General features: G+C 36.1%; 1 protein-coding gene across 2 annotated transcripts in view; it reads left to right on the top strand.

The window, feature by feature from the left end:
• The window catches only part of ANO3 (anoctamin 3), a 616,473-nt gene that overhangs the window by 245,329 nt on the left and 358,675 nt on the right, over positions 1-12,469 (top strand). The window lies entirely within an intron of this gene.

Below are 12,469 nucleotides of genomic sequence, written 5' to 3'. Positions count from 1 at the left end.
GGCCTGAATCTTTGGGCTGAACCAAGAAGAGGCAGCACACCACACCAGACTGGGCTGAACAAGCTCCTTCCTCCTCCAACACCAGGAAGCAAGTCCCAACCCGGCAGGAAGGAAGTGCTAGTCACAAGACCCCACTGCCACTCCCAGTTGGCCCCTTCCCCCACAAACTGTCAGTCTTATTTCCTTTCCACTCTTCAGAGTGTCAAAAAAAATCAAGATTGTCAAAGAAATCACTAAGAAAGAGCTACCAGTTGTGGGAGTAGTAAAGAGATGGTAATAACATTTGTAATAGCAATAATATAGTAATTTATGAATGTAGTTTAATTGGATCTTGTTATATAATATTAATGGTTGTTAATTGATATGATAAATGTAATTAATAACAACAAAGTTTGCAAAACATTTTTCTATGTATAATTTCATTGAATCTGAGAGAAAAGATTTCTATTGCCATCTACATTTTTCAAATGAGGAAACTGAGGGAAATAGTAGATAAATGACTCACCCAAGGATTACACAATAAGGAGTCTGATTTCAAATCTAATCTCAGGTCGTCCTGACTTTAGCATCCTATCTACTATGCCACCTTCTAACATCAAGCAGGGTAACGTCAGTCTGGCATTAAAGTTGGGATCCAGAATGTAATGACTTAGGAAGCAAAATATAAGAACTAAAAAGCCAAGAAGATTAAATTGGTGAGCCCTCCCCTACTCCAATAATTTTGCTGTAAAAGGCAGAAAGGATCCTAAATAATGACTAGAGGGGAAGAAAAGTATGAAATGAATCATTATTATTTTCCAAATCCTTTCCTTTTTTCTTAATATCAACTCTAATACTGAAAAATGGCAAGATAATTATGGTTAAATGTCAAAGGTCACACAGCTCAGAAGTGTTTGAGGTAAGATTTGAACTAACATCTTCCTGACTCTAGGCATGGCTTTCAATCCTTTGAGTCACCTAGCTATATCATTTTTTTTCTTTAAAAAAATTCATTTAATTAATTAATTTAGAATATTTTTCCATGGTTACATGATTCATTTTTGCATCTATGCTCATTAAGGAGATTGATCTGTAATTTTCTTTCTCTGTTTTTGGTCTTCCTGGCTTTGCAATCAGCACCATATTTGTGTCATAAAAAGAATTTGGTAAAACTCCTTCTTTGATTATTTTGTCAAATACTTTTTTATTGTATTGGGATTAATTGTTTTTTAAATGTTTGATAAAATTCACTGGTGAATCTATCTTACTCTGGGATTTTTTCTTAGGGTGTTCCTTGATGGCTTGTTCAATTTCTTTTTCTGAGATGAGATTTTTTAAGTACTTTATTTCCTCTTTTGTTAATCTAGGCAATTCATATTTTTGTAAATATTCACCTATATTACCTAGATTGTCATATTTGTTGCCATATAATTTGACAAAATTGTTTCAATAATTTCCCTAATTTCCTCTTCATTAGAGTTGAGATCACTCTTTTCATCTTTGATATTGCTAATTTGATTTTCTTCTAACTTTTTTTCATTAGATTAACCAGTACTTTATCTATTTTTAAATTTTTTTCTAAGTATTAGCTCCTAGTCTTATTTATTAGTTCAATAGTTCTTTAGCTTTCAATTTTATTAATTTCTCCTTTGTTTTTTAGGATTTTCAATTTAATGTTTATCTGGGGGTCTTTAATTTGTTCTCTTTCTTGTTTTTTAGATTTCATACCAAAATCATTGACTGCTGTCTTCTCTGATTTGTTGATCTATGCAGTCAAGGATATAAATTTTCACTTGGGTACTTCTTTGACTGCATTCCATAGATTTTGATAAGTTGTTTCTGTAATAATTAAAATTAATGTCAATAATAACAATGTTATATTTTTGGAGATTTATTAATGATCATTAGAAATCATTAGAAGAAGCTTATCTCTTCTCAGCCAAGAGTCCCAGGCTAGGTTCCTCAAACTAGTAGTAACCAGTAGTGAGGGAAACTTGCAAAAAGTAGGGAAAGAAAAAGGCAGCAGCTCCAAAGAGGGGGTGGGTATGTAGGGTAGGCAAAAAGCATTGGCAGGAGAAACATGGCTTAATATTTATCTAGGCTATCTTAAAAAGAAATTGAGAATTCTTTTCTCAAAGTGGTTTCCATCAATGTAAAAGTTAAAATTAAATCTCAATAATAAAATATTGTAGTTTAATGGATTTATTAATGATCATTAGAAATCAAGGAATAAAGAGGATATAAAAATAAAAGACTACTTGCCCATGGCTGATTAACCCATTTAAAATCTTCTCTCACCACTGTCACTATGCTGACAGGAAGCCAAAGAGGGCCAGCAGGACCACCCACTCAATATTTATCCCCATCTACAGGAAGTATGTATGACAGGAAGTCATTGGGCTGCCGAGAAATATAGTTCTATTTTAGGGTAACAGATTTTCAGTTATACATTTCTTCATGGTCATTCTCTTCAATGAAATCAGTAATTGTTTCCTTAATTTGTTCTTTGACCCAGCAGTTTTGAAAGATTAGATAAATTAATTTCCAATTAATTTTAAATCTGCCTTTCCATCAGCCCTTATTGATTATGATTTTGATTGCATTATGGTCTGAAAAAATCATATGTATTATTTCTGCTTTCCTACATTTGTTTGCAATGTTTTTATGCCTTAGTATATAGTCAATCTTTATGTATGTATGTGATGCTTAAAAGAAGGTATATTCTTTTTTATCACCATTTATTTTTCTCCAGATATCTATTAGCTCTAATTTTTCTAACATTTCATTCACTTACCTTTCTCTTTCTTATTTATATTTTTGGTTCAATTCATCTAGTTCTGATAAAGGAAGGTTGATGTTTCCCACTAGTATGGTTTTACTATCTATTTCCTCCATGTGCTCCTTTAGTTTCTTTTTTTAGAAATCTGAATACTGTACTGTTTAATACATATATGTTGCTTTAGCTTTGTCTAAGAGCATAATTGTTAATCTTGCCTTCTTTGTCTCAGATGCAGCCCAGTAAATTCTGCTCCACCCTCTTACCTTTACCCTGTATATGTCTACCTGCCTCAAATGTGTTTCTTATAGACAACATATGGTAGGATTCTGGTTTTTAATCCATTCTGCTATCTGCTTCCTTTTTATTGGTGATGCATACCATTCACATTCACAGTTATGATTACTGTCTATGTATTCCCCTCCATTTTGACTTTCTCCTTTGATTCTGCCTTTTCTCCTATCCCTCTTACTCTCCACTCCAACTTTTCACTTTTAGTCACTCTCCCTTTTCCCATCCCTAATGTTACTCCCCTTCCCACACCTGTCCTCCTATTTATTACCCACCCTCTTACTATAGTGCCTTTTTTAAGTTACAATCCCTCTCCCTCCCTTGTATTGCTCCTCTCTTCACCAGCCCATTATTGGGTCCCTTAATTTTTCCCCTCATTCTTAATTGCCTTTTGGTGATTTTTTTGAGTTCTGTGTTTGGGCATCAAATTTTGTGTTAAAGTCATGCCTTTTCTTTATGAATGCTTAGGAGTCTTCTATTTTATAAAATGGCCATACTTTCCCTACAAGAATATAGTCAATTCTGCTGGGTAGTTGATTTTTCATTGTAGACTTAGTTCCTTTGCTTTCTGTAATATCATATTCCATGTTTTCCAGTTCTTCAGTGTAGATGCAGCCAAGTCCTGTGTTATCCTAACAGTGGTTCCCTGATACCTGAATGGTTTCTTTTTAGCAGTTTGTAGTATCTTTTCCTTGATCTGGTAGTTCTCGAACTTGGCTATAACATTCCTGGGCATTGTTAATTGGAGATTTAGTGTAGGAGATTATCTGTGGATGCTTTTAATCTCTACTTTACCCTCTTCTTCAAGAATGTCAGGGCAGTTTTCTTGGATAATTTCCTGTAGAATTATATGCAGTATTTTTCTTTTGTCATGATTTTATAGTAGTCCAATAATTTTTAAATTGTTTCCTCTGGATCTATTTTTCAGGTCTGTTGTTTCATCAATGAGGTGTTTCATATTTTCTTCAATTTTTTCATTCTTTTGATTTTGTTTTTTAGACTCTTGCTTCCCTGTGAAGTCATTTGCTTCTAGTTGTTAGATTCTAATCTTTAAAAGACTGGATTTCATATCTGGTTTTTTGATAATCCTTTATGTTTTAGTCTGGTTTTCTGTTTATGTCATCTTTCACTTTCTTTGCCTCATTTTCATACTGGTCAATTCTGGATTTTAAAACACCATTTCCATGGTTTAGTTCATATATCTCTGTTTCCAGATGACCTATTTTGCTTTTGAAGTTTTTTCCCTCAATTTTCTTCAGCCTCTCTTAATTGTTTTTTGAATTGTGTTTTGAGTTCTTCCAAAGCCTGTGTCCAATTCTTTGGAATTCCTGAGTTTTTGCTTGGTGTTCCTTGGTTCTCCTCCATTCCATTTGTTCTTTGTTCATTATCTGGATAGAAACTGTCAATTGTAATTTCTTTTTCCTTTTTTCTTTTGTTTACTCATATTTTTCCTTCTTTCTTGGCTGTATTTTTGTTTTTCTGTTTATTTGTTAGATCTGTGGGTTTGAGCTATTCTATCCTAAAGCAACATTTTTTTTTCTGTGCTCTGCTGATTAATTGCATTACCCTGATGGAGCTATGATGAGTTGTCTTAAAAAGCCCTGAGGCTAGAGCCTCCCCAGCTGCCAGCAGAAGCTGGAGGAAAAGGTGAAGGTATATAGGTACTCATCTTCCTCTCTTCCTTTCTGCCAGCCTTCTCCCTGCCAACTGCCTGGTCAGAATCCTGAGCTTCTCAGCCTTTGCCCTGGGATCCCAGTCAGCTAGAGTCTTAGAGTGGGTCTCAGTGCAGTATGTTGAGGAAGGGTGTTGGAGATTGAGTTTCCCTGCCCTCTGAAAGCTTCTTATCTACACTCTTGCTAGGCCAGATTAAGACAGCTGAGCTGATCTGCAGAATTGGATGTACCCTGAAACCAAAACCGCCAGAGGCAGAGGCCCAAGATTGAGGAGTGGTATCTGGAGGCTGAGACCAGGCTGCCATTTTCTCTGATCCTCTCCTCCAGTTGCCTCCATGCCAGCTGTTGTCAGAGCCCTGAGATCCCAATAACCACACAAGTTGAGTCTCATCACAGTAGGTATGGGAAGGGTCCTGGCACTTTCCTTCTTTTCTTTCTTTAAACCTGAGAATTCAAACTTTTCTGTGTACATTTTAAGTTGAATCAAGCAGGAAGGTCCCTGGGCTTTGTCATGTTGTTGTTTTTGGTTTTGTGTCCTCGTCAAAGTGCTTTGATTTTGACTGCTATGGAAGAAATTTTATAGAGGACTTGGCTTTCCCTGCTTCTAAACCACCATCTTGACTCTGTCCCAGTCTCAGTTTTCTTAAAGGATAAGGAAGACTAAAGCCTGGAGACAACTGAAGGGCATAGAACAAATGACAAATTTAGGGTGGTTTATCTTTGCAAAGAAAATGAGTAATTCTACCTCTACTCCAAAATCCTCAGTCAGGAGAAATGAAGAAAAGATGGAGTGTTCTTAAATGTTTTGAGGTATGGAACAGAGTAGAGGATGACATTAATAAAAAGGGCCTAGTTATCTCAGCTAAGTATAAGACTGAATTTCTTCTGGGAAATGGATAATCCTCCTCCTTTTCCTCCTCATAGTCCTCATTATCATCATTATTATCAATTGTTTCTGTTGTCACATCTCCTGTCTCTCAGATTTAATATCATTTTGATTTCCTTGATGCTTTTGACACTGTGAAATACTCTCTCCTTTTAGATATTCTCTCCTCTATACTACTATACTCCCTCAGTTCTCCTTCTTACTGTGGCTACTTCTTAATATCCTTTGGATCATAATTTATTTCCTACCCCTCTTAGCATGAGTATCACCCCCTGTACATCACACATATGAACCACTTGCATATGTCTGAAGACTTCTTCTTTCTCCATACTCCTTCTCTATACTCTCTTTTGTCATGATTTATAGCACTCATAAACTTAGATATCTGGTTCTACTTTCTTTCTCCTGACCTCCAGCCTTCCATCATAACTTATCTCCTAGACATCACTGTATGTTTTTCTCAACAGGCTAAATAGAGCTCATCATTTTTTTTTCTGGACTTCCCTTTCCTTTCTTTAATTTCCCTATTTCTGTTGAGGGTACCAGCAATATTTTAGTAGTCCAAGTTCAATGTCAAGGCCATCCTTGACATTTCCTTCTCCATCATTCTCTATATGGGATCAGGTGCCAACTCTTACCCATTTTCTACCTCCATGTTATAGCTTGCATTTACTTTCCCTTCCATAGCTATTACTATAGAATCCCCTTCAGACTGGACTGCTGTAATATCTTTCTAATTATCTCCCAGTATTCATTCTTGCCCCCTTTCCTATTCCATCACCCATGCCATTATCAAAAACAATTTTCCTCAGGCTCAAATCTGACCATGTCATTTTCAGTGACTCACTATTGCCTCTGTGATAAAATACAAAAGCTTTTACATTCTTGCTCCAAGCTCTCTTCCCATACTTATTTCTTAGTATTTCCCATCATGAAGTCTCTGATCTAGTCAAATTTACTCTTAACATCCTCTGACCTCTGCTGTCTCCACTGATGTCTGAAATAGACTTCCTCCACTCTGCTGCTTCTGAGACTACTCCTTTTGCTTTTCTTCTTGGCTCAGTTACCATCTCATATGACAAACCTTTATTCATTCCTACAATTGATAGTACTTTTTCTTCTCAAATCTTTTTGAATTTACCTACCTGTAAATGTAGCACATTCCTCCCCTAAAAGAGAGTTTCTTTAAAGATAACATTGTGTGTATATAAACATGTATATATATGTACATATAGATATTTTATTAATTATATATGTATATAAAATTACCCTTCAGGAGCTTACCATCTATTGAAGGACTGTGAGATATATCCAAATATATACATGGGCACATATTTATGCATATATTCTATACATGTATGTATATGTATATATATACACATAGAGAGATAATTAAATTATAAAATATATGATATAATATATAACATGTTATATGTCTATTACTTATAGCATGCAATGGAAACATAATTTATAAATATATAAAATTTAGCTTTTATCTTTGTATCCTCACAGTTTTCCAAGGTGTCTCCCCCATAGTAAGTTGTTAAGAAATGTATTAAACCATATTGATTTGGATTAAGTAAATGAATAAGAGAAGTGGAAACAGAGAAAGGAGGGCTCAGATCTTCTTCTGATGCTTACTCCCTTTGCTACCTTGGGCAAATAATCCTTCCCTAATTAATTTTTCTTATCTGTCCCATGAGTGATTTGAACTAGGTAGAATTGGAAGTTAATGTCATATTTAATCTCTGATCCCATGATTCTAAGAAGCAGCAGAGTGGAGGAAGTCTATTTCAGACATCAGTGGAGACAGCAGAGGTCACTACGAAGTGCTTAACATGGTAACTTTTGGATGAAGGGAGAGAAGAGGAGACAAAAGTCTAAGAGCTCAGTTAGAAAGCATTTGTAATAGAGTAGGTATGAGGGGACAGGGGCTAGAAGTAAAATTACAGAAGTAGATAGGCAAGAAGACATGGAAGGAAGAAGTAGAGTAGAATGGATGACATCCTATAATTAAATAGCAAAGGATAAAGGAAGAGAGAGGGATGGAAAAAATGACTAGTCTGAAAGAAGCTCACAGATGATTCTTCAGATATTGGAAACTTTTCATGTTCTTCCTTGTTAAAAATTAACTTTGAAAGGAGCAGAACCAGGAGAACATTGTAAACAGAGAATGATATACTGTGGTACGATCGAATGTAATGGACTTCTCCATTAGTGGTAATGCAGTGATCCTGAACAACCCTGAGGTATCTACGAGAAAGAACACTATCCACATTCAGAGGAAGATCTGTGGGAGTAAAAACACAGAAGAAAAACAACTGCTTGACTACATGGGTTGAGGGGATATGGTTGGGGATGGAGACTCTAAATGAACATCCTAATGCAAACACCAACAACATGGAAATAGGTTCTGATCAAGGACACATGTAATACCCAGTGGAATTGCCCGTTGGCTACGGGAAGGGGGGAAGGGAGGAATAGAATATGATTTTTGTAACTAAGGAATAATGTTTGAAATTGACCAAAAAAATTAAAATTAAAATTAAAATTAACTTTGAGAAAATTCCACCAAGTTTGTTATATGTAGGCAGACAGCTATAAACCCACACTTACCAAGGGGACATGATGCCCAGTGTGACCAATAACAACACCAGCATCAAATCAGCCACTAACAAATCCTCCAAGTTCTATACCCATAGTATTATTCCAGTTTTATAAATTAATTTTACAGTGTGCAAATGTTGCCCCTTTTTCTCCCTGGCACCTGGCTTCCTTTCTAAGTATAGTTTCATGTAGGTAATATTCTACCACTATTCTTTTACTGTTCACTGATTTTTTTTTTTAAACCCTTACCTTCCATCTTCAAATCAATACTGTGTATTGGCTCCAAGGCAGAAGAGTGGTAAGGGCTAGGCAATGGGGGCTAAGTGACTTTCCCAGGGTCACACAGCTGGGAAGTGTCTGAGGCCAGATTTGATCCTAGGACCTCCAGTCTCTAGGCCTAGCTCTCAATCCACTGAGCTACCCAGCTGCCCCCTGTTCCCTGACATTTTTAAGCCAATATTTTCTGGTTTACTTCTGTGAGTAAATGGTACCTGGCAACTTTAATCACTCTAGTGCCTTTTAATAGTTACAGATGAATCTAGTTCATTAAGAATGAACAAAGGTTACTTTTCTCTTACATTTCTAATGCAATTTGGTGCATTCTGTTCCTTCCTACATATGTAACTTTTCAGTGTATTTGGCTGACACAAAATGGTAGTGCCATCTCAGCTGTAAGTCACCACGAAATATTGTTCTTTTTTGACAATTTTCCACTCTTTTATTCTGGTCCACTGAGCTCCTGAGCAATTTGTTAAACTTGTTCTTTTGTTCCCTCTTAAGGGACTTGTAAGCGATGTACTCATCTCATCAGGCTTTCAGAACAGTGTGTGGGCTGAAACAGCCAACTACAGGGAGGAGGCAATTCTGAGGATGGCGCTTCAGCCATTCGCCTGCTTTGAAGTTCAGGGTCGTGGAAGAAATGCCCCTAAGTTATTCAAGTGTGGGCATTCTACTCTCAGGACTGATGCTAATTAGGGCTTGGTTAAAAAACACTAGTTAGATGAGGTTTGCTTTTGAGTTTTAGTCACTGGAATCTGCCTGACACGTTATACTAAGTACATAATAAATGATTAATTAATGAATGCCCAAATGTACATGCTATTTCAAGTTCTGTAGAGTAGTGTTGTCACATTCAAATAGAAATGGATCCCCGAGGACCGTATATTGACTTAGAAAAACACGTTAATGTTATCCAAATTCTACCATATTTTATTTATTTTGTTAACTGCTTCCCAATTACATTTTAACCTGGTTCTGGCAGCACTCAGAAGTGTTGGGGACCACATGAGCCACACCTCTGCCAAGGAACGAAAGGGATGTCCCATGGAAAGGGCATCAGATTCAATTTATTCTGCTCGCCAGCAGAAGGCAAAATTAAGAGCAATGAGTAAAAACTGCAAGAAGGCAAATTTAAAATCTCTGCTACGAAGGACTTACTAACAACTACAGCCATCCAAAAATGAAATGACCTGCTTCAAGAGGTGAGAAGTTTCCAACCCCTACAGGTCTTCAACCAAAGTCTGCATGACTACAGGACTATTTGCTGATTCAGTTGGAGAAGTAACAGTTTTTGTTCAGCCAGAGGATGGAGTTCAGGTCCTTTCTCATCCTGAGAAAACTAACAAATGAGAAAGTTGTTTGGCATAGTAGAAAGAACTTTAGATTTAAGCTCAAAAAGACCTCGTTGTTTTGTTGTTATTGCTGTTGTTGTTTCATGGAGCTGGCATTTACTAACTCAATGGGTTAATGACTTCACTTCTTAAAACCTCAGTAGCATCATCTGTAAAATGAGAAAATAATATTCTCACTATCCCCTGCTATAAGATTGTTGTGGTAAAAGGGTCATGTAAAGCACTATGGAGATAGGAGATAAATTCTATAAAGAAATAATAATAATCATGTAATTGTGTAAAATAAAACAACTTCATAGCATAACCTTTTATTTCCTCTGATGACAGAGAGAAAAGCATTAAAATATCTAAGAAAATATGTTTGCTAAATCAAGAAGCCATTTCAGGAACTTTGATGATCTCCCACTGGACAAAACACTATACTTGGAGTCAGAAAGACCTGGGTGCAAATCGTAAATAAGACATACTTGTGTGACTTGGAGTAATCACCTACCTGCTCTGGGGTTCAGTTGCTTCATCTGTGAATGTAGGAGGATGGATCTAATGCCCCCAAATCAAAACCCTGATTAAAATTCATCTAGAGATTCTTTTCCTTTGTGACTCATCCATATTATGCAGTAGATTGGTAGTTCTTTCATGGATAATCCACCCAGTGCATTGGAGGCATAATAGTACAGCAAGAAGATTTGCATGGAATCATCAACTTTCCTTTCCTTTCCTTGCTTTGCATCTCCTCTCCTCTCCTCTCCTCTCCTCTCCTCTCCTCTCCTCTCCTCTCCTCTCCTCTCCTCTCCTCTCCTCTCCTCTCCTCTCCTCTCCTCTCCTCTCCTCTCCTCTCCTCTCCTCACTTTCCCTTTCCCTTTCCCTTTCCCTTTCCCTTTCCCTTTCCCTTTCCCTTTCCCTTTCCCTTTCCCTTTCCCTTTCCCTTTCCCTTTCCCTTTCCCTTTCCCTTTCCCTTTCCCTTTCCCTTTCCTTTCTTTTGTCTTAGAATCAATACTAAATACCAGTTCCAAGGTAGAAAAATGCTAAGAGCTAGGCAATTGGGATTAAGTGACTTGCCCAGGGTCCAACCACTAAAAAGTATCTGAGGTCAAATTTGAACCCATGACCCATCTCTGGGTCTCCCTCTCAATCCACTGAGCTACCTTGCTCTCCCATAATTAACTATTTCTTTTTCTTTTTAATAATCTATGACTAATTCATGCCCTTTCCTGATTGCCTTCATGATGGCTTTTACAACTTTTCTTGTACATAATTTGCAATTGTTTTATGGTAGATCCATTTATTTTCATTTTTTAAAAACCCTTTCCCTCTGTCTTAGAATCAATACTGTGTACTGGTTCTAAGGCAGAAGTGTAAAAGGGTTAGGCAATGGAGGTTGAGACTTGCCCAGAGCCATACAGCTAGGAAGCATCTGAGGACAAATTTAAACTCAGAACCTCCTATCTCTGGGAACCTGTTCTCAATCCACTGATCCACCTACCTGTCCCCCATACATTTATTTTCAAAGGCTAAATAGGTAATATGAGAATTAAGAAATAACAGACATTTTAAATTCAACATGACTTTTTAAGATCACTCAAAATCACATTTTTTTTTCTTAAAATAAGAATACAATTAGTTTCTATTGTTCTTATTCTTTGTCTAACTATTTTGAGATGAGAAATCTGATATTCTGGCTATACTTCACCTGCTCAGTGTCACACAATCAAGTACTTGATAGATAGCTGTGATATATTTTATAGGAAAGCAGAGACAAATTAAAGAAATATAATTACTTCCCCTCAACCTTCTGAAAATCAGTCTTTCAACACAATGTCTAGATCTATAATGATCATAATAGAATGTATTTATATATCACTTTAATATTTGCAAAGCTCTTTATAAACATTTTCTAAATTTAATCTTATAGCAACCTTGGGAAATACACTATATCATTTCAGTTTTTCATGTGAAGCAACTGAGACAGGCAAGGTAAATGACGTACACAGAATCATACAGTTATAAAGTTTCTGAGGCAGAATTTGAACATAAAGCTTCCTGACTCAAGGTCTAGCTCTCTAGATATCTCATCACCTCACTATTAAGAGAAATAGTGAAGCTAGTCCTTTAGAGTAAAGAAATCTCATTTTATGATAATCTCCAGGATCATATCCAATATTTAGACCTAATTTTTCCAACTTTCAAAGAAATTCTGTAGCAATGTAATTTAAAAGGGAGAAATGTGATATTAAATAAAAGCTGATATTATATTAGAAAAACCAAATGTTCATTTCCCTGGATAGTTGGTTAAATTAATCTCTGTTGTTTTATGACAGAACTTGCTTTCCATAAGTGGTTGGGATTATTAACCAAATCACTGATCTTTCTGAATTCTCATGTTCTTCATTTGAATCTCAAAACTAAATGGTTGTCTATTCTAGTGGCTAGTAAACCATGACATCCAAATTGAGGCCAGATTATTATAGATGAGTAGACATGCATGAATAAGTCACAGAATTTTTTGTAGTATCCATCATCTCTTAAAACTGTCTACTCTTAACAATTACTTGTTTTTTCTCATCATTTTACCTACTAATTTATTTCATAAATGCAATATTAAATCAGTTCCAAATCCTTTTGAATA

This window comes from Monodelphis domestica, chromosome 6 (genome assembly GCF_027887165.1).
Source record: "Monodelphis domestica isolate mMonDom1 chromosome 6, mMonDom1.pri, whole genome shotgun sequence".
NCBI classification, from domain to species: domain Eukaryota; kingdom Metazoa; phylum Chordata; class Mammalia; order Didelphimorphia; family Didelphidae; genus Monodelphis; species Monodelphis domestica.
This window is presented reverse-complemented; position numbering and strand designations above follow the sequence as displayed.